This window comes from Lissotriton helveticus, chromosome 7 (assembly GCF_964261635.1).
Source record: "Lissotriton helveticus chromosome 7, aLisHel1.1, whole genome shotgun sequence".
Lineage (NCBI taxonomy): Eukaryota > Metazoa > Chordata > Amphibia > Caudata > Salamandridae > Lissotriton > Lissotriton helveticus.
This window is the reverse complement of record NC_136068.1, coordinates 1,470,561,748-1,470,582,256: the sequence shown is the minus strand read 5'-3', so window position 1 is coordinate 1,470,582,256 and position 20,509 is coordinate 1,470,561,748.

The window sequence follows — 20,509 nt, the reverse complement described above, 5'->3', positions numbered from 1 at the left end:
AGCGAACAATAGGCCGGGGAGATGTCAGGAGTATTTATTTAATAATAAAATAAAAGTAAGTGGCAGCGGTGGGATTCAAACTCACGCCTCGAGAGACTAAAGACTACATCCAGGGCCTTAGACCCCTCGGCCACGGCACCGCATTCAAATATTTGTCACAGACAAGGAACCTGTGTTACAGTAAATATATGACGCAGAGGAAGATCTGTTGCTGTTTGAAAATGAAAGCAAAACGATTAAACCACTGTAAGCGTCCCATATAAAAGATGAAGGGGAGGAATGTAAATGCCTCACTGGAGAGAAGAGGGCGGGTGTCTGATGAGCAATAGTTACGGAGGGTTATATCTGTATTGCTCACACACCGCCAAAGCATTCTCCGGCCAATCCAGTCTCCAGCAATTATAGTACACTACTCTCTGACAGGTTTTTTCAAACCATTTTAGAAACATCTGCTCTAAATATGTCAACGTTCATCCACCCTGTACAGACTTACATGAAGCAATTATTGTTAAGTATTTGTTTGCAAACCATGCACCTACCCATTCATCCACCCACCCTTTGATCCATCCATCCACCCTTTGATCCATCCACCCTTTCAAACATCCATTCATCCACATACCCTTTCAACCATCCAGCCATCATTCACCCATCCACCCTTTCAAACATCCATTCACCCATGCACCATTTCATCTATCCATCCACCCACCAATCCTTCATGCACCCACCCTCCCACCCTTTCATCCGTCCATGCATCCAGCCACCCTTTCATTCAGCCAGCAAGCCATCCATCATCCACCCACCCTTCCATCCATCCATCCATCCATCCAGCCAGCCTTTCACCAGTTCTACCATACACCCTTCATCGATCCACCCTCTCCCCATCCATCCACCCATCATTCCTCCACCACCCCATCATTAATCCATCATCCATCCACCCTTTCATCCATCCATTATTGATCCCTGCCTTCCATCATTCATCCAGCATCCATCCACCCAGCCACCCATCCACCCATCCATCCACCCATGCATCCATCCACCCATCATCCATCGACCCACCCATCCACCCATGCATCCATCCATCCATCATCCATTCACCCACCCAGCCACCCACCATCCATCCACCCACCCATCCACCCACCCATCCACCTACCCATCCACCCATCACCCATCCATCCTCCATCCATCCACCCATCCATCCACCTACCCATCCACCCATCCTCCATCCATCCATCCATTCACCACCCAGCCCCCCATCCATCCACCACCCAGCCCCCCACCCATCCATCCATCCATCCACCACCCAGCCCCACCCATCCACCTACCCATCCACCCATCACCATCCACCCAGCCACCCATCATCTATTCACTCACGCAGCCACCCACCATCCATCCACCCACCCATCCACCCATCCTCCATCCATCCATCCATCATGCATCCATCCACCCACCCATCATGCATCCATCCACCCATCATGCACCCGTCCGCCCATTCATCCACCCACCCATCCATCATGCATCCATCCATCCACCCACCCATCATGCATCCATGTGTCTGAATGCGCACACAACAGCGTTGCTTTTCTGTAATGCTGTCCTGACAACATTGTTGAAATTGTTGGAATATTGCAGGTAATCAGAAATCAGAAACATAAAAAAGAAGCACTTGTAAGTGTGTATTTTTTTTGTAGCTCAGGCGAGTCTCGATCCTTGGTTCCCAGCACCAAAGTCAGCAGCGCTATCCGTGTTGCCACCTGCTCTCCCGCTGTGCAGGGTTTGCATTCTGCATGCCTTTCACTTATTCTCCTGTCGTCTCTTCTCAAAAGGGCCAGAATATGTTAAAAAGCATCGGGTTGTGCCCTTCAACGCGTGCACCTGCTTTATTTCGATCTGTAAGTGCTTCGTGTTGATGCTCCTGCCCCAAAAAGTAAAATTTCAACACAAAGCACTTACAGATCAGAATAAAGCAGGTGCACGTGTTGAAGGGCACAACCCGACGTATTTTTAACATTTCCTGGCCCTTTTGATAATCCGTTTTTTTAAATAAAGCAGGTGCATGCGTTGAAGGGCACAATCCGTTTTTTGTTGTATCAAAATAAAGCAGGTGCACCTGCTTATGTTAAAAAACGTCGGTGCATCACCAGAGCTGTGTGAATAATAACAACATAAGCAGGTGCACGCGTTATTAAAAAACGTCGGGTTGAGCGCATTGGCGGTGACATGCCTTGCACCTGCTTGTTTTTTTTGTATCAAAATAAAGCAGGTGTAAAGGTGGCTCAGCAGCTTGCCATAAATGTATTTCAAAACGCGTGTGTGAGCGCATTGGCGGTGACATGCCTTGCGATGTAACTGTAAACGCTCAGTAGTCGCATGCGTTGAGAAAGCAGGCGATGTAACCGCCCCCGCGATGTAAAGGTCGCGATGCGATGGCAGCGCGATGTAACACTGTCGGTGTAATGGGTGTTCCCCGTATAGGGAGACCTTTTTTTTAAAAGCGTATAGATATTTAAAAGGAAGTTGCACAAAGAATTAGCCAGTACAGCGAGCGTAGCGAAGCCTGCAATTACTTACTCATCTGCGTATAGATGATTCCCAAAGCGTCCTGGACTATGTGTAGATTGACAGATGAGCTGATACAGCCCCCTATTTAAATCCCTGATTAATTCAAAACACATGTGCATATTCATTGCGGCGCCTAGAGATGACCTCGTATGTAGGGTGACCAACTGGCATTGGTGCAAATTCAGGACGGTGAGTGTAAAAATTCAGGACAAAGGGTCAAAATTCAGGACACAAATTCAGGACAGGAGGTCAAAATTCAGGACAAAACTTCAGGACAATAGGTACGTTTTACAGACACATCAGAGGTCGCGCAATAGTGTATAAGTAAGCCCAGCGATTTCCAAACATATTCAACCATTTGCAAACCTATCCATCATGTATCCTTCCATCTATCATTTCACTCATCCATCCCTTCATCCATCCCCTCATCCATCCTTTCACTCATCCTCCATTATCCATCCATCCATCCACCCTTTCACCCTATCCATCTGTACACTTATTCATCCACTCTTCATCCCATCCATCCATTCACTCATCCATTCAGCCATTTACCCTTTCACCAATCCAGCCATCCTTTCACTTACTAATCCTTCCACCCATCCACTCTTTTAGTCATCCATCCATCCTCCCTTTCTCTATCGACCCTTTCACTTAACCATCCTTCCTTCCATCCATCCGCCCACCCATCCATCCATCTACTCATCCACTCATGAATCCATCCATTGACCCTATCACTCATCCATCATTTCGATCCTTCACACATCTATTCATCCTGTTGTCCATCTACCCTCCCTTTCACTCACTCATCCATCCTTACATCCACCCTTTCACTCATATGTCCATTCATTCACCCTTGCACTTATCAATCCATCAATCATTTCACTCATCCACCTACCCACCCATCATCCACCCAACCATCCACCCACCATCCACCCACCCACTCATCCATCCTTTCACCCACCCACCATCCAATCCACTGATACATCCTTTCACCCACCCACCATCCACCCACCCACTCATCCATCCATCCATCCTTTCACCCACCCATCATCCATCCATCCTTTCACCCACCCACTCATCATCCATCATCCATCTTTTCACCCACCCACTCTCCATCCATCCATCCATCCTTTCACCCACCCATCATCCATCCATCCTGCCCCTCATCATCCATCCATCCTTTTCCCTCATCATCCATTCATCCTTTTCCCTCATCATCCATCCATCCATCCTTCTACCCACCCACTCATCATCCATCCATCCTTCCCCTCATCATCCATCCATCCTTCCCCTCATCATCCATCTATCCTTTCACCCACCCCCTCATCATCCATCCATTCCCTCATCATCCATCCATCCTTTCACCCAGCCCTCATCATCCATCCATCCACCCTTCCCCTCATCATCCATCCATCCTTCCCCTCATCATCCATCCTTTCACCCACCCCCTCATCATCCATCCATCCACCCATCCATCCTTCCCCTCATCATCCATCCTTCCCCTCATCATCATCCATCCATCCATCCATCCTTCCCCTCATCATCCATCCTTCCCCTCATCATCCATCCATCCTTTCACCCACCCATCCATCCATCCTTCCCCTCCATCCATCCCCTCATCCATCCATCCATCCATCCCCTCATCCATCCATCCTTCCTTCCCCTCATCCATCCATCCCCTCATCCATCCATCCCCTCATCCATCCATCCTTCCCCTCATCCATCCATCCATCCCCTCATTCATCCATCCCCTCATCCATCCATCCTTCCCCTCATCCATCCTGCCTTTCATCCATCATCCATCCTTCCCCTCACCCATCCATCCATCCATCCATCCATTTATCCTTCCCCTCATCCATCCATCCTGCCCCTCCATCCATTCATCCATCCATCCTTCTCCTAATCCATCATCCTTCCCCTCATCCATCATCCAGCTACCCTTCCACCCATACATCCAGCTATTTACATTTTCTCTCCATCCTTCCCCTCACTCATCAATCCATCCATCCTCTCTCATTTTCCATTTATTCAATCTTTCATTCATCAATTCACCCTTTCACTAATTCATCCAGCCATTCACCCATCCCTTCACTTACCTACTCGCCCACCTTTCCATATTAATTTTGAGCTGAGCCCTTTTGAGAAGAGGCCCATCAAGAACTTCACCCTCGCTGCAGGGGCCGTTCCAGGACTGGGACAGAAGCCACCCAGGGAGGAGACAGGATCCACCACAGGGGGGGACAAGAGCCATCACAGGCGGTGGTGGACTGGAGCCACAACATGGGGGGACAGGAGCCATCACTGAGGGGAGGGCAGGAGCCATCACAGGAGAGGGAACAGGATCGACCAGGGTGGGCACAGGGGTGGGCATGCAGCATTCTAGGATCATCTTGGGCTCCTCACCCCCTCCTGCACAAGACAACGAGAAGACAGGCTCTCTGTCCAAAATGCCATCCCCACTGTGATGTACAGTACTTACAGGAGAGACTCTAAGAGAACTGATTGAACTGATTGTCCTCCATACTTTGTTAATCAGTGTGGGTGCGATTGTGCCATTTCTTTATTGTATTACATTATAGACTGCATGTTTGAAGAACCGAGGTTTGCTTACAATTTAGTGACAGTAATTAAGCTCGGTGAAGAGAACCACGTGCTGCCTCGGTGTAATCAGGGGTGTAATCTGGCCGAGTCTAGGATGTTTGGGGCCCTGGGTAGAAATGGAATGTGTGAGCCCCCCTCTAAATAGCAGAGACATGATGCATTCAGGGCTGTTTAAATGTGAATAGATGTCGCTGCTCCTGAACCTTCAGCCCCTCCCTCTCAGTCACCTTCGAAGCACCTCTTAACAGGTCATCAAGGGCTGGAGGTGTGAGGGTCGCTATCCCGCTGTGCCTCTCCAATGCTGCTGAGTATCTGAGGAGCTTTGGTGCAGCATCGGAGTGAAGAAGGGAGGTGGGTGCAAGCTGTACCGGCTTTAGGGTGAGGCAACCGGTGCCCTGTTAAAATGACGGACAAATGGCGTCCGTTAAAGAATCCTTCACGGACAACGGACAGACGGCCGAAATTACGGACTGTCCGTGGAATTTACGGACGGTTGGTCACCCTACTCGTATGTGGCCCTGCATTATTGGGAGTTGTAGTTGGAATGTGTCGTCAGGACACATAATGGCGCTTCAGATGTAATGGGTCATATGATGAGACAGGGTGCATAGATGATAACATATTGAGTGCTTAAACCCATCAATGACACAAAAGACACTTTTCTCTCATAAGCCAGACCATTTGGCATTACCAGGGCTTGTTCCATGTTTTTTATGCATCTTTTGTATACTGTTTTCCTGCATGTAGCAGAGGAGGAACTGTCCAGTGCTTGAGGAGCTGATTTCTACTAGAGGTGAGCAAGCCACCAAATTAACAAGGAGTGCTGAGCCAGAGGGTTCACTGATCGATGTCAAAAATATCAATGTAAAAAAAATCGAGGAAAAAAATATAGACTACAAAAATACCTACACAGGTAAGTACAAAAATATCAAATCAAAAATGTTGATGTTAAAAATATAGATGTAAAAAATATATAGTTTAAAAATACATATAAAATAAAACAAGATGTATTAAACATATTAAATATTATTATTAATTTTAACAAAATGCATGCCATTTAATATACATTTTTACAAAACATTACAAATAAACTTCATTAAAAAAAATAAACACACAAATATAATAATTTATACATATACATTAACTTTAAAATAATTAATAAACTATCTCTAATTTATTTTAAAACTATATACAAATAACTTAAAATATAAAACAAATCTAGAATAAATAAATACATTAAACTATAAAAAAATGTATAAACTTAAGTTGCCCAATACAATCATTGCAACAGTAGGGAAAGGGTTGGATAAGTTTCAAATTCCACGTGTGAAGCGAGCCAAGATGGGCGGACGTTCGTTCGCCTTTCTGGCCCCCTCTTTATGGAACTCCATGCCCCAATCCCTGCGCTCGGAAGTCTGTTATATGGCATTCCGCAAAGGTATTAAGACCTGGCTTTTTAACATGTAACTGCCTTGCCCATGTTTTTCTTCCCATCTTCCGTTTGCTACAGCGCCGGGAAACCTTCGGGTAGCTGCGCGCTCAACAAATGCAATTATAATAATAATAATAATAATAATAATAATAATAGCAAAATAATCAAATTTACTATTCCAACTCCAGTGAGTGCAACAGTGGAGAAAGTGTTGGATAGCGGAGGATAAAACTTACTATTCTCACTCCAGTGAGTGCAACAGTAGGGAAACTGCAGGATAGAAGAGGGGTAAAAATGACAGGGCAGATCTACAAGAAAGTGCCGCAGTGTGGCACCGCGAGTCCTTTGGCTGCGCCACGCTGCGGCACTTTCAGAGCACAGGAATGCAACATATTTACAAGAATATGCTGCATTCCTGTGCTCACCCCTGCCCTGACACACAAACAGCTGCCAAACGCCGGCACAGGCACCCTTGCACCATGGTGCAAGAATGCCTGCGCCATGGAGAGAATGTTTTTGTGCAGGAAGTGCACCTTCCTGCACAAAAACAATCACAAAAGATTTTTTCCTCTTTCAATGCGTGCTGTAGAATGCAGCACGCATTGAAAGAGGAAAAAACAAGTAGAAATGAAAACATTTCTCCTCGTTGCTCCTCCCTATGCCACCTCTCGGGTGGTGTAGCATTCAGACGCATTCTCGTAAATCTGGAGATGTGTCTTGTTCCTTGGGTATTGCGTGGGAACACCCAAAGCAACACCCATGGACTGCCCCTTCAACGCAAAGTGCTAAGTGTGAAGGGGCCGTATTTCCAAGGAGAGGAAAAGTCATGCAGGGTGGCTTTACCTGTCCTTGTAAATATGTAGGAGCCCCCTGCGCCACCAGTATGTCACAAAAAGTGACATACTCGTGTTGCAGGGGGCTTGTATATCTGTCCCTACAATTCCGACTCCAGGGGGTGCAACACTAGGGAAAGTGTTGGATAGGGAAGGGGTAAAAATGACTATTCCAACTCCAGTGAGTGCAACAGTAGGGCAACTGCTGCATAGCGGAAGGAAAAAAATTACTATTACCACTCCACTGAATGGAACAGTAGGATAAGTGTTGGATAGCCAAGGGGTAAAAAAGGTTATTCCCACTCCAGTGAGTGCAATAGTAGGGAAATGTTGGCTAGCGAAGGGGTAAACATTACTTTTCCCACTCCAGAGAGTGCAACAGTAGGGAAAGTGTTGGATAGTGGAGAGGTAAACATTACTATTCCACCTCCAGTGAGTGCAACAGTAGGGAAAGTGTAGAATAGCGGAGAGGTAAATATTTCTATTACCACTCCAGTGAGTGCAACAGTAGGGAAAGTGCTGGATAGGGAAGGGGTAAAAATTACTATTCCAACTCCAGTGAGTGCAACAGTAGGGAAAGTGCAGGATAGCGGAGAGGTAAAAATGACTATTCCAACTCCAGTGAGTGCAACAATAGGGAAAGTGCTGGATAGCGAAGGGTTAAAAATTACTATTCCCACTTCAGTGAGTGCAACAGTAGGGAAAGTGCAGGATAGCGGGGAGGTAAAAATGACTATTCCCACTCCAGTGAGTGCAACAGTAGGGAAAGTGCTGGATAGAGGAGGGGTAAAAATTATTATTCCCACTCCAGTGAGTGTAACAGTAGGGAAAGTGTTGGATACTGTAGGAATAAAATTACTATTCACACTCAAACACAAAATATATCTTTTGAAAAATCAAAACAATAATAAAAATTAAGAAACAATATAATTTTTTTATATAAAGTGTATTAAACATCTAAAAAGAACACATATTATAATATTAATTACATATAACAAAAACCTACAAACACTATATATATTAAAATAATAAATACATTTACAAATAAATATTTATTTTAAACCAGAAAATATTTACAAAAAAAATGTATTACAAAATAAATGTCTTTCTTTTATTTCCTGACCTACAACACCACACCAATAACAAAACACTTAAAAAAATACCTAAATGTATTTACATAGTTAACAAAATTAATGATCAATTAAAAAAAATTGAAATAAAAAAACACTATAAACATTAATTGACTAAACAAAGTTAAACACTCTGATGTCTGGAAGAACCCCACATCTCATTTAGCCAGGGAACTAATAACAGACTGCCTCAATTGTGATAAGGGAAGGAAATACCCTGGTTTGCTGCTGTCATGAAGTGTTTGATCAGTGTGAATCTTAAGCGTATATTTTTAAATCCTATCGACTCAGATGGTATAAGTAAAAAAGCCTACAGAAGGCACTCTGTGCTGTTTACAGTAAAACCAAATATGAACCAGAGGTACAGAAATAGTCAGTTGCCAGATATATGACGATCGAGAATACTTCCCAATTACCATCTAACTACCTTTTAAAACCTATTGGCCGCTGGGAGATTAAGGGTCGATACTATGAAATTCCTGCTCTGTTTCCATCTGGGGTACAATCATAATCTTGATAATCTTCCATGTCCTTGTAATAATCAATGTAATCAATCAATGTTGCATTTTTTATTCTTTTGAAACTTTTATTTAAAATACTCTAAATGGTTTTATTGCCAATTTTTAAGACTATACGATTGATTGATTATAAGGCAGCTTATAGGCATATTGTTACCTTGGAAGATGTGGAGTTAAACTTCTGTGTAGGTTCCTTCTTGAAAGCGGCAGCACGCGCTCGTAATTCAATGTGCACCCTCTTAAGCCTGTTTTTGCATATTTTATATCTTACATTGTAGATACATCATGTCGAACTCTGTTTTAATATTGTATTTTTAAACTGTATCAAAATTTATGATATATTTGTTTGATGCTTGATTAGTAATTATTCCTGCCTGTCATGATCTGTTCTATTTTTAATTATCTCCCCTCTTATCGGACCTATGTTTTATCATTATAGGTTGTTATCTTTGGATTTGTGCTTTTATGGATATTTATTGTATCGGAATAAAGATTTTGAAATGAAATGAAATGAAATTATCACAACACACACCTAAATTAAACTATAAAATAATAAAACACAATTTAAACTTAGTTTAAGATTAAAAACAATTACTATTAACAACTAATAATTAAATAATTAACATTTATATAATACCCACCCCTTACCCCTTTAAAAATAAATACAACAAAAAAATAAACAATTACTTAAAATAATTATCTATGAATTAACAACTATATATTAATTAATTGATTAAACACAAACTACTCTCCACCCTTTATTCCTATAAAAACCACAACACACACCTAAAAATAATTGCACAATTACTATAATTAATTACCAATTAAACAATTAAAAATATTATATATTTTTTAAATTATTAATTCATCAATTAAAAACAAATTACTTCCCACCCTTCCCATCCTTTACACCTATAAAAACCACAACATGCACCCAAAATTAATTACACAATTACCAAATATTAAGTCCAAATTAATTAATTAATTAATTAACAACCAATTATTAATTCATAAATTAAAATTAAATTACTTCCCACCCTTTACACCTATAAATACCACAACACACACACCTAAAATTAATTACACAATTACCATAATTAATTAACAATTTTATTTATTTATTTGAGTTTTATATAGTGCTGGCTAGACCCGGAGGTATCAGAACACTTCACATGAGGAAAGTTACATCAGTTACAAGTTACACGTGAAATGAGCGAGGTCAAGTCAGTGTCTGCTATAGGTGCTGTCATATTCATACCATCTGTGGGGCGTGGCCAGCGACCACCACTACTAATCTTACCTGCTGACCTGAGACTGAGTACTCTCCCTCGGGGTACGGCCTCATCGATTTGTTCGGCTTGAGTTTGACCTGCACCAGGTGCCATTTTAGGGTTAGGCAGGCTTGGGCGTTCCCTGCAGTCTTACCTGCAATGAAAGCCGGTTCCCACAGGGGCAGAGCCCCTAGCCCCAGCCAGAGGGTAGCGTCCAAGTTACGGACCGTATATGATCATTGCTTTCACCATCTTTCGCAGTAAGTTGCTGTGTCTCTTAACTGAAAATCTGATCCCCCACTGGGACTAAATATTGCTTCCCAGACACCATCATAGCGTCAGGTAAATGCAATCACCAGATTAGTTACTGCTTCGCAACCCTTGTGTGCATATTAAAGGGTATAGATTTAGCTCCTCTCCCTCATACCCCAAATGCATAGGAAGGAACAAATAAATTACTTAACATATTTAACATTATAAAATATCAACCAAACAAATATTAATAAATCAAAATTAATCAATACATTTAATATAATAAAATTACTTCCCACCCTATTCCCCTATAAACCCACAACCGGCTACAGAACTAAAAACTCAAATTTCAAATTAAAAGAAATTAATATATTTAATATAATTAAATTACTTCCCATCCTATTTCCCTATAAACCCACAACCCGCTACAGAACTAAAAGCGCACAATTAAAATTTAAAAAAAGTAATACATTTTATATAATGAATTTACTTCCTACCTTATTCCCCTATAAACGACAACCCGCTACGGAACTAAAAGCGCAAAATTAAATAAATAAGAAATTAATATCTAATAAAAATGTAACACATATATTAAAAATACAAACATTTCTTATACAAAAAAACATACATCACATACATATAACGTATATACTAAAATACATAACAATAATAAAAACCGATATTTTTAACAACCATATTTTTGTAAACAATGTTAAAACACTTCGATATTTTTAAAGTCGATATTACTTACCTTAATTCGACATTCTTGACCACGATATTCTTGCTGTCGATATTTCTAACCCACAATATTGATGACTTGATATTTCTGTTACTCAATATTTTGTATGTAATATTCTGTCTCTGCACACAGCCAGAGCCCAGCCAAAGATCTGTCTTGGCTCTTAGAGTCCATGCACCAGTTGAGCTCTGAAAATGTTCGCTATATAAATCAGACAACAACCATCACAAAAAACTATGATTTGGGGACCCATTACGGTGGTGGGCAGACATCACTGTAACGGTAAACAGGACCAACCGCCAGAGGTGCAGCGGTCCCGCTGTGCCCATTAGGCTGTAAGCAGCACCCGCCACAATGTTGATAATGCACGTTGTGCATTAGCATGCACAACGTGACAGGCACCGCGCGGTGCCTGCCACTGTGTGAATGTCAATGTAGGGGGTACCATGGGTACCTCCCAAGTGCAGGCCCACACCCCGACCTCCCCAGCAGCCCACAATGGGCCCCCAAAGTAAACTCTGCATGCCTTTCCATGGCAGAGTCTCCGCCATGGAAAGGCATTCCACCGCACACATCATAATATGCACCGCCACCATATTATGGGCCTTTTCCGCCCTGCAGGCAATCGTGACGAGGTGTGGAGTGCAAAAAAACAACGGATTTAGGCCCAGATCTCTGTACTGGGGTGAATGTATGACATTGTTCTGCATTCTGTCCATCAACTGTTGGTTTTGCATTTGTCACCCCGAGTGGGATGGGTATGCTCAGACGTGAGTCCCATGCTCTCCACACCACTGGAGTCAAGCTATCCTGGCTGAAGACGGCTGATAGCCAGAAACCGGTCCTAGGATGCTTGATTCTGGTCCAGGAAAGACATGGCTTGGCAGTTCGGGCTGGACTGTTGCCATGAGGCACAGGCTCAAGGCTGATTTGCAAATGGCCATGTTTGAACTGGGGTGGTGTGGAGTGCAAAAAAACTATAGATTTAGGCCCAGATCTCTGTACTGGGGTGAATGTATGACATTGTTCTGCATTCTGTCCATCAACTGTTGGTTTTGCATTTGTCAACTCGAGTGGGATGGGTATGCTCAGACGTGAGTCCCATGCTCTCCACACCACTGGAGTCAAGCTATCCTGGCTGAAGATGGCTGATAGCCAGAAACCGGTCCAAGGATGCTTGATTCCGGTCCAGGAAATACATGGCTTGGCAGTTCGGGCTGGACTGTTCCCATGAGGCACAGGGTCAAGGCTGATTTGCATATGGCCATGTCTGAACTGGCGTGGTGTGGAGTGCAGAAAAACGATGGATTTAGGCCCAGATCTCTGTACAGGGGTGAATGTATGACATTGTTCTGCATTCTGTCCATCAACTGTTGGTTTTGCATTTGGCAATCGTGACGATTACCTGCCAGCAGAAAAGCGACGGATGGTATTTCTGTCCGCCGCGGTACCCCCTGCTATGCTAATGTGGCGGCGGTAAATGGCAGTCTGGCAGGGTGTTTTGGTGGGCAGATCGCCACCACCGGTAGGGCGGTAGCATTCCGCCCGCAATGCTAATAGGCCCCAAAGTCTCTTAAAAAAAGTGTGTTTCTTTAACATGTGGACTTTTTGACATTGATACGTCACATTATAGCACTGCACTTAGAAGTATGTATCAGAAGTGCTGGTTTTTAAACATGAACCATGAATGAACTAAGAGGTAAGACCTGGCTGAAGAGCCCTAACTAGAGCAAAACTGGTCCTATGCTGCCTGTGTTTCCATTCAGGGAAGAACTGACCTGGCAGTTTTGGCTGGACTGTCCCCATGAAAAGCAGCGTCAAGACGGATTTGTAAAAAAGGATGGATTGGGATGCAGCCTTAGTGATTTCCAGTGGCTGAGATAAATTCAAGCATTGCATCCATCCCCTTGTTGTTTTCAAATGTGTTGCCATCAGTGAACCAGGTATGGCCAGACGAGGGTGGCGGACTCACTGTGCCACTAAAACCAAGCTATGCCTGGTTGAAGAGCCCTAACTTAGGCGAAACCTGTTCTAGGTTGCTTGTATTTTGGTTCAGGGAGGACCTGGCCTGGCAGTTTGGACTGGACTGTTCCTATAAGGAGCAGGGCCAAGACTGATTTGCATATGGCTAGGTCCAACCTGATATGGCATGGTGGGCAAAAAATGATGGATTGGAATGCGGCCCGAGTGATTGCCAGTGGCTCAGATTAATTCAAGCATTCCATCCATCACCTTGTTTTTGTGCTTCCTACAAGTAGCAGTGGAGGAACTGGCCAGTGGGTGAAGAGCTGCTTTCTACTAAAGGCGAGCGAGCCAACAAATTAACAAGGAGTGCCAAGCAAGAGCCAAGCCAAAGATCTGTCTTGGCTGATAGAGCCCTTGTATCAGTTGAGCCCTGAAAATGTTTGCTATGTAAATCATGTTATGTTAATGTTATGTTAATTTATTTTTATAATGCGACAGCTACCCAACAAGCGTTTCCCAGCGCAAGCCAACAGAAGCACAACGGTGATCTAGCATTAGCAATATTGATTAAAAAGCCAAGTTTTTAATTGTTTACGAAAGTTGGTAAGCAGCTTCTCCCTCCTCATTACAGCAGGCAAGGAATTCCACATGGTGGGTCCCAGTAGGGAGAAGGAACGACCACCCATTGTCGACAGCTTAATCCTAGGAATCACAAAAAAATCATCCGCAGAAGAGCGAAGAAGTCGAGAGGGATGGTAAGGGCGTACCAGATCTTGTAAGTATTTAGGAGCAGAACCAATCTTAATTCTGAACATGTAACACAGGGCCTAACATTTTATACGATGTTCTACTTTAAGCCAATGTAGTTCTGTCAGAGCGTTACCCATGTTGGACATTCTGGGAAGTCCACAGAGCAAACGGGCTGCAGAATTTTGCACCACCTGAAGCTTGCAAAGTACATCTTTGTTAGACCCCAAAAAAAGGACGTTGCCGTAATCCAGGCGAGATGTTACAAGTGCCTGGACCACCGTCTTTTCATACAACAAACGTCACAAAAAATATGATAAAGTCTCTTCGAAAAAGTGTATTTCTTTAAAATGTGGAAGCTTTAACATTACAATGTCAAACTATAGCACTGCCTGAGAAGTATTTTTCAAAAGTGATGCTTTTTAAACATGAGCCATGTATGAACTAAGAGGCAAGACAGTTCTCACGTAAACTCTGTATGTGGCCCGTATTTTTGTAGAGCCACATTATTGTCTGTTAAATCAAGCACATTATGTTTCTGGACAACTGGTATTCTGAACACACATATTTAAAAGTGCTTTCATATGTGAGAATGAAGATAAAGAAGTTTTGTTAAAGTAATATATTTTCCTAAGCTCACACAATTTAAACAGGGAAGCCGCAATTCAAATAGGTTTTCTGGTTTCCCAAATCAGCCACTAAATCAATATCTATTTGTCTTTCTTTTTTTGTGTTAATGCTTTGTTTTTACTTCTCTGTGCATTCTTCTGCAGTTTCTATATTGTGCGGCCTGACCTGAAGGTATTGGAGATCTTGACAAGGTCACGGTTGTGTTTTTTATAGGCCGAGTGTGATTTCGTGACTTGCCCATAGTCACAGGATGTAGGGCCAATGCCAGACACAAACCTGGTTCCTAAGTTCCAAGGCCTGCAGCTCTGGTCCCATCGCCACATCCTGGCTAGAATGAGGATGGCAGACAGAAGCCACATGAAAGTTCTGCTCCTTGTGGACTTGAGTATCCAACAGGACCTGATACAGCACCAGGCTTCAGGCTCAAGCTTGGGTCGAGCTTTCAGTGGCTTGCCCATCTCTGCTTTCTACAATTACATGATCAGAATTCAAAAAGCCTTTGTCTACCCCTTCTTCAGTGGGTTTAGAGAATGATGTGAGAGTGGTAAAGGTAAGGGAGGAATAAAGGAAAGATTATGCCGCATTTGCTGTTCACCTTCTCCAGGAGAGAGAGGAGAACCAGATATCTGCAGCATCATACCAGGCAATCACATCCAACAAGCACTGCCTTGATGCTGCCCATGCAGAAGGAGTTTTATTTTTGAGGGAACCTTCTTGCACTACTGCCAGAATTACCTACTGGCTCACCCACGTGTGTGAAGGAACCACAAATGCTTACTGTCTCTAAGTTTACTTGGGTGGCACACGGAGCCTCAGTAAGAAAGGGCTGGGAACGACTGACAGGGTAGTGCTAAGCAGGGTGAGCAGGACTGATGAGGGCAGGACAACCGCCAATCGAAGCTGAATGATGCATGATATCCAAGCTGCTCATCCCCTCTGTGCCCCCACATGCAAGGCTTAGACAGGCTTAGCTAAGGACTGGGGCCATCTGGTTTCCAGAGTATAGATACACGGTCTGAGTGTACGAAAGAGCAGCTTGCGGGGGCATGACTTGAGCACCTAAGATGGTGACCGCTCCGCTCTACCATTCCTTTATCCAGCACCTATCCTGTACTCCACAGCAATTGCTCTGATTACTGGTGCTGAGGTACCTTGCTAAACAACCATGACCCGACTGAGCCACTTTTCATTGTATGGGGTGCACCTATGAGAAGACACCCTCTCCTCACTTTGTCCCCAGTTGGATATGGGGCTAGATAACTTGCGACACCTAGGGCCTAGGGGGCTTCGCGTGGTGTCGTGCGCATGACGGCGATGCCTAGGAGGCCCGATTCCACTTGCAGCTGCTTTGCAGTCCTCACGCTGCATCTGAGACAATTGTGTGTGCTTGCTGCTCGGGACGAATTCGGTAGGCCCCTGCTCCACACCCGGGACCTGCATCAGCCAGCAACATACATTAGGTGCAGGTAGGAGAGGCACTGTTAGTCTTCACCCTGATGAGGCCCTACCTCCATTGAGTTCATTCCTCTTGGGGTCCTGGGCATCTTTCTTTATTTCTCCCCCTCCAGTCCGGATAGACTGAGGAACACTCGAGCCCTGTTATTTGTCTGATTTTTTTGTGACTTCAGGGTACATGGCTCTCATGCATACCTGGGGCTAGAGGCTCTACCTTCCCCCGACCAGTTCAGTCAGTAAGTCGGTCTGTGCTGCCGTCCTGCCACTACAATCTGCGACTGACCCCCCCATATACTGCACCATTGCCCATTCACCGTGGCCTGCTGTGTTGCCTGGGTCTGGTGGCCACAAATAGAGGATACCATCACTCTCTGGCATTGACTGTGGGGTTGCTCATGCTACACATCAGCTGGGTTCTCGGAAGGACCCTACTGTACGTTGATTCTTCTCCCTTCATATGCCATGGTCTGCCTCCCTAGAGTTTGCATTGAGTGCTTGTTTTTGAGTTAGCTTCTTTGCCTCGTACTGTCTACTGGAGAGTCCTATTTAAAAGGCCATGTAGTTGAAAAGCCGTCATCACAGAGGATTTGGAAATCTCATCTTTCAGGTCAGATAGAGGATCTGAATCCCATATTGTAATAGCTGCCTACAAGGTCATACTTCTCTCGTGAATCATCTGTTCCTGAGTATTCCGGAGTATGCTCAGTCACAGGGAGTGGTCCTGACGTCAACGACGATATCTGCCCTCTGCAAGAGGCTGTAGTCCCCGGCCGAGCTGAGTAAGTCTCCCTTCTTAGTCTCCTGGGACTACTGCCCCCATCTTCCCCCATGGGGGCAGAAAGGCTGTAATTGTTGCAGGTGGGGGCATTGACATGCCCGTTTAGGGCAACCCCCACCTTAATTAAAATTTACCCCAAAAAATCCCTGCCGTCTAGTGGGCTTTTTTCCCACCCGGGGGGCAGATTGGGGGCTACTACCCCATCTTCCCCCCAGGGGGGGCAGGAAGGCTGTAATTTTTGCGGTGAGGGTGTGGGGCATGGGCATGCCCATTTTGGGCAGACCCCACCCTAATTCAAATTTGCCCAAAAAGAATCCCTGGCGACTAGTTGGCTTTTGCCCTCCCCGCGGGTGCAGATTGGGGCTAATGCCCCCATCTTCCCCTCAGGGCGGCTGAAAGCCTTCTAGACACCAGGGTTTTTTTTGACAAATTTTAATTAAGGTGCCGGTTGCCCTAAACGGACATGCCAATGCCCCCACCCTAATTAAAATTTGCCCAAAAAATCCCTGGTGTCTAGTGGGCTTTTTGAGATTGGGGCTACTGCCCCATCTGCCCCACATGGCGAGCAGGAAGGCTGTACTTTTTGTGGGGGAGAGGGTGGGAGCATGGGCATGCCCGTTTTGGGAGCTCCCACCCTAATTCAAATTTGCCCAAAAAAGTCTCTGGCATCTAGTGGGCCGTTTGCCCCCCTATGGGGCAGATTGGGTGTTAATGCCCCCATCTGCCGCCCAGGGGGGCAGGAAGTCCACTAGACGCCAGGGATTTTTTGGGGCAAATTTTGATTATGGTGTGGACTGCCCAAAACGGGCTATATTTTTGCGGTGAGGGGGGTGGGGCGTGGCCATGCCCTTTTTGGGCAGCCCCCACCATAATAAATTATGCGCCAAAAAATAGTTGGCTTCTAGTGGCTTCCCCCCCCCAGGGGGGCAGATTGGGGGCTACTGCCCCATCAGCCCCCCAGGAGGGGCAGGAAGGCTGCAATTCTTGCAGGGGATGGAGTGGGGGCATGGGCATGCCCATTTTGGGAGCTCCCACCCTAATTCAAATTTGCCCCAAAAAATCTCTGGCGTCTAGTGTTCCTTTTGCCCCCCTGGCGGGGCAGATTGGGGCTAATGCCTCCATCTGCCACCCAGGGGGGTAGAAAGTCCACTAGACGCCAGGGATTTTTTGGGGCAAATTTTGATTAGAGTGGGGACTGCCCAAAACGGGCTGTAATTTTTGCGGTGAGGGGGGTGGGGCATGGCCGTGCCCTTTACGGGCAGCCCCCACCCTAATAAATTATGCGCCAAAAAAATAGTTGCCGTCTAGTGGCTTTTTCCCCCCCAGGGGGGCAGATTGGGGGCTACTGCCCCATCAGCCCCCCAGGAGGGGCAGGAAGGCTGTAATGTTTGCAGGGAATGGGGTGGGGGCATGGGCATGCCCGTTTTGGGAGCCCCGACCCTAATTCAAATTTGCCCCCAAAAAATCCCTGGCATCTAGTGGGCATTTTGCCCCCCCTTGCGGGGCAGATTGGGGGCTAATGCCCCCATCTGCCTCCCAGGGGGGGCAGAAAGCCTACTAGATGCCAGGGTTTTTTGGGGCAAATTTAATTAGGGTGGGGGTTGCCCAAAATGGGCATGCCAATGCCCCCACCCTAATTAAAATTTGCCCAAAAAAATCCCTGGTGTCTAGTGGGCTTTTTGTCCCCCCGGGTGGCAAAAGGACTAAATCACACGTAATATATTTGGGGGAGCAAAAGCCCTTGCCCAAGGGGCCGCTCCCCTCTCCCTGGTGTCGAGTGGATTGATCCCTGCTTGGGGATCGCCCTCCTGGGGTGATCCCCAAGCAGGGATCCACTGGGAAGGGATACCATTGGGAAGGGGAGGTTCTCCCCTTTCCAATGATACCTCTCCCGTCTTTCTACGTGCCCGGGGGCTGAAATCACCCCCTGAGCACATAGAAAGTGAAACTGAAATGAGACGAAAGGCTCATTTCAGTTTCTGTGCAATGACGACAGCGCTACGTGCGCGCTGAACATCATTGCACAGAAATCAGGGAGTGGGCCTCGGGAGCTGGGGAAGCTCTTCCCCAGCTCCCGAGGCTTAGGGGGAGAGAAGGAAATCTCTCTGCTGTCGGCAGCTGAGGGATTTCCTCCTCCTGTCCTCATGACAGAATGGTTCCGTCATGTGCACAGGGGCACCAATGCTAATGATGGAACCATTCTGTCATGAGCATCGAAGGTGTTAAAGGTTACGTGTTGTGGGTTTGTTTTTTGGTTTCCAGTATGTCAACAGCTTCCATGCCTGTAATGCCGCGAGAAAACACTTCTGATAACATTAAGGCATTTATGGTAAGGCCTACAACGTTTGGATGAAAGACGGTGTTAACTGCTATATAAACCCACAGTTGTATGCTATTGTTGCCACTGTTTGAATCTGTTCAAAAGGGGGTGGTGATGGACAGAGTATCTGAGTTAATCAGAACACTCCTACCCAGTCAACAGATCAGGGCTTGATCCATCACCGTTTTTTAGCTCACTGCACCATCCCAGTTCAGAACCTGGCTATATGCAAATTAGTCTGTCCCTGGCCCAGTGCATCATGGGAACAGGGCAGACCAAACTACCAAGCCAATTCTTCACTGGAAAGGAAACAAGCTTCCGGGGACCGGTTTCTGGCATTACAGCCGTCTTCGGCCCGGCTTGCTTGAATCCTGATGGTGCAGTGAGCAAGGGACTCACGTCTGAGCATACCCTTCCACACTCATGGTGGCCAAAATCATTCCAAAAGGGGGTGGTGATGGACAGAGTATCTGAGTTAATCAGAACACTCCTACCCAGTCAACAGATCAGGGCTTGATCCATCACCGTTTTTAGCTCACTGCACCATCCCAGTTCAGAACCTGGCTATATGCAAATTAGTCTGTCCCTGGCCCAGTGCATCATGGGAACAGGGCAGACCAAACTACCAAGCCAATTCTTCACTGGAAAGGAAACAAGCTTCCGGGGACCGGTTTCTGGCAATACAGCCGTCTTCGGCCCGGCTTGCTTGAATCCTGATGGTGCAGTGAGCAAGGGACTCACGTCTGAGCATACCCTTCCACACTCATGGTGGCCAAAATCATTCCAAAAGGGGGTGGTGATGGACAGAGTATCTGAGTTAATCAGAACACTCCTACCCAGTCAACAGATCAGGGCTTGATCCATCACCGTTTTTTAGCTCACTGCACCATCCCAGTTCAGAACCTGGCTATATGCAAATTAGTCTGTCCCTGGCCCAGTGCATCATGGGAACAGGGCAGACCAGTTCAGTTGACTGGGGGTGAGTGTTTGATTTGTTCAAACACTCCGTCCATCATCCCCTTTTGTATCGCTTTGTTCGCCCTAAGTGTGGCAGGGTATGCTCAGACGTGAGTCCCTTGTTCACTTGGCCACTGGATTCAAGATAGCCTGGCTGATGAGGATTATGAATCCGAAACCGGTCCCAGAATGCTTGTTTCCGGTCCAGGGAAGACATGGCTTGGCAGTTCGGGCTGGACTGTTCCCATAAGGCACAGGGTCAGACTGATTTGCATATAGCCATGTCTGAACTGGGGTGGCTGAGTGAACTAAAGAATGGTGA